We start from the raw sequence: 3,524 nt of genomic DNA, 5'->3' as shown, positions 1-3,524 counted from the left end.
TGTTTTGCTTAAGTCTTTCATTGTAAAAACAAATTTATCAAGGGTTTGACATTACAGAAAAGTTAAAAGCCAACATTGCACAAGAGCAGTTTGAATCCAGCCTTGTCTCCATGAAGGAAACATCTTTCTGGTTAATTCCTGGAACATTCTGAAAGCATAACTCCAGGTTACCAACTCCCTTGTGCCCCTATCACAAAGATTCCATAGGCTGTTTGCTATCTCTTTACTTCCCTTTCCTGATGTCTTGAGGTCTATTATGTGATGTGCTGTGTGAGTTGGCTTTTGAAGATGTGTGTGTGTTTTTTTTTTTTTTTTTTTTTTTTTTTTTTTTTTTTTTTGCAATGGCATGGTGTGGGCAGATTTCTGCCGTTCACAGGGTGTCGTGCCCCTTAAACAGTGGCACGACAGACCCACAGAGCTTCTGGGCTTTGTGGGTCCTGGCCAGTTATTGGGGTGATCTCAGATTCCCGGCACAGTGACCGCTTCCTCGCGGTGTAGCGGTAAAATGAGTATCCTGGACCCGTAAATATATGTATCCCCTGAAGCAACTGCGCATTTGCCGGTTTCAGGCCGAAGAAGCCAATCGCCGACTTTAGCACAGAGCTGCCACAGTTAACCCCTTACAGGCTGCAAACCGCTGAAGCTGATCCTGCAGATCACTATGGGTTGTAACATCCGTTAACCCTGTATAGATTGAACCTATACAAGGTTAACTGATCTTGCAACCCATAGTGATCCGTAGGATCAGCTTCAGTGGTTTGCAGCCTGTAAGGGGTTAACTGGCAGCTCTGTGCTAAAGTTGGAGATCAGCTTCTTTGGCATGAAACTGGCACATGCGCAGTTGCTTCAGTGGAATACATATCTTCACAGGTATACTCATTTTACTGCTACACACAATGTTCCTTCCTCTCTGGAGGGGTGACACCAACCCTAGGGACGCCTCTGCCCTCCAGCATGTCCCTTAGAATATCAGGGAGGTGGCACCTCCATCAATAAAGATGTAATATCCCACCCTTGTGTTTAGATGGTTAAGGGCCATGGAGGAGGCAGGCAATGGGCTGTGATAGGGAAGAAATGCACTGAAAACTAAGCGTGTGCACTAGCTGCCAACACTGCTCTTCAGAGTCCCCAACTGCAGTGGGGACATGGACGGGAGAATACAGAAAATGAATACCATACTGACTGAGCATGAACAACATGTAACCCTAGGTTCACACCTATGCAGGTTGTGTTTGAGCTGCTTCTGCTTTGTTTTGGATGCATTTTTGATGTTTGCCATGTGGGGTTTTTTTTTTTGTAGGAATTGAAGCAACAGTCAGAGGGGCTCTAGTACAGTAGTGAATGGGCTGATCAGGTTAAGAGGAAGGTGGTAATTGCAGTGAGAATGTTTACAAGTTGCATGCTTGAAGCTCATTGATCAAGGGTGGCTATTAAGGTATCTTCACTTTGGTGTTTCCAGGATGCCCAGGTCTCCTAAAAATGGTTTTGTCCCTCAGAAGTACCACTCATCCTCCATAATGGTATTGACCCTACTAATCCACTCAGCAGTGGGTTGGTGATGGGGTCTCTTCGAGAGGGCTGGAATACAGCTTTTGGCAGTATTAAGATGTGGCACTATATAACCTTTTATAGGCAGTGATGTGTTTATAGGGTAGGTATACTGAGATTGTCCGGGCAGGGGAGTGTCTAGTCCTTGGAGATATGTGCCTAGACCCCATTCCAAAACTAGATACGATCCCCGAAATGGGAATATTACTGGTGGAGGCCACTGACCTTTTTCCCCTACTCATATTTTTGGTCTATTTTCACTAGTTTTGCATTTGGCTCAGGTAAGTGTCACTACTGTTAGCATGAGGCAATACCTGGACCCTACAGAGGTTGCACAGGCAGTCCAACACATCCAGGATGGCACATCAATACAATCCATTGCCAGAAGGTTTGCTGCCTTGCAGCAGTGTCTCAAGAGAATGGAGGAGATTCCAGGAGACAGGCAGTTGCAATAGGAGAGCTGGACAGGGCAGTAGACTGTCTTTAACCCATCAGCAGGACTGGTATCTTCTCCTTTGTGCAAGGAGGAACTGGGTAAGCACTGCCAGAGCCCTACAAAATGACCACCATCAGGCCACTAGTGTGAGTGTCTGACGAAATAATCAAACAGACTTCATGAGGGAGGCCTGAGGTCCCGATGTCGTCTGGTGGGTCCTGTGCTCACTGCCTGGCACCATAGAGCTCGATTGGCATTTGCCATTGAACACCAGAATTGGCAGGTCCACCACTGGCGCCCTGTGCTTTTCACAGATGAGAGCAGGTTCACACTGAGTGCATGTGGCAGATGTGAGAGGGTCTGGAGAAGCCGTGGAGAACGTTTATACTGCCTGTAATATCATTCAGCATGACTGTTTTGGTGGTGGGTCAGTGATGGTATGGGGAGGCATATCCATGGAGGGATTAAAAATAACCACCTCCAAAATAAAATAAATACCCTATAACACCATCAACACCCTCCCCTAAAGGTGTGCAAGATCATATAAAGTGACAGTGAATTTACAAATTTATCCTAATATACAATAACTGTGAAAAATAATCTCTATATACCTTTGTCCTAAAAATGAAAATTATTATTTTTTTATTTATATCCAATCCACTACAAAATAAAGTCCACTCAAATTTATGTCCAATCCACCAACTAAAAAGTCCAAAAATTTCTTCCAACGATGTCCCAAAATATATCCACCTCCAAAAAAAAAAATCGCATAGTGCATTACCCTTTATACATAACAATTTCCATATACTTCATATAGTGAATATCCGTGAAAAACATGAAACAAACGTGAATCAGTGAAAAAAATGAATGAATGTGTATAACACTCAACAGTGCCACATCAACGCCACAGCAAAGTTTAGTGCCACTTCTATTTATAGTAAGGGTACCCTTACCAACTACCCAAAATAGTATGCTTCAGGAACTTTCCAGGCTAGCCCTCTCAGATTTTATTTCAGACCTCCCTTGTTACCACGGTACTCTCTGATCTCCTCAGTCACTCTGAGCAGTTTACATTAAAGCATATTTGATATATCTATCTGGCGGTATTATACTATGTCCTGTGTGTTCTCTTGGAGATGAATACAAACAGAGTGTCTGAGGAGATCAGAGTACCGTGGTAACAAGAGAGGTCTGAAGTAAAATCTATGAGAGGGCTAGCCTGGAAAGTTCCTGAAGCATTTTTACTATTTTGGGATAGTTGGTAAGGGTACCCTTACTATAAATAGAAGTGGCACTAAACTTTGCTGTGGCGTTGATGTGGTACTGTTGAGTGTTATACACATTCATTCATTTTTTTTCACTGATTCACGTTTTTCACTATTTTTCACGGATATTCACTATATGAAGTATATGGAAATTGTTATGTATAAAGGGTAATGCACTGTGATTTTTCCTTTTTTTTGAGGTGGATATATTTTGGGACATTGTTGGAAGAAATTTTTGGACTTTTTAGTTGGTGGATTGGACATAAATTTGAGTG

Source organism: Staurois parvus, unplaced genomic scaffold (assembly GCF_062004578.1).
Source record: "Staurois parvus isolate SC_StPar_1 unplaced genomic scaffold, SC_StPar_1.0 ptg000009l, whole genome shotgun sequence".
NCBI classification, from domain to species: domain Eukaryota; kingdom Metazoa; phylum Chordata; class Amphibia; order Anura; family Ranidae; genus Staurois; species Staurois parvus.
The sequence above is the reverse complement of the archived record's forward strand: the minus strand, read 5'-3'. Positions refer to the sequence as shown.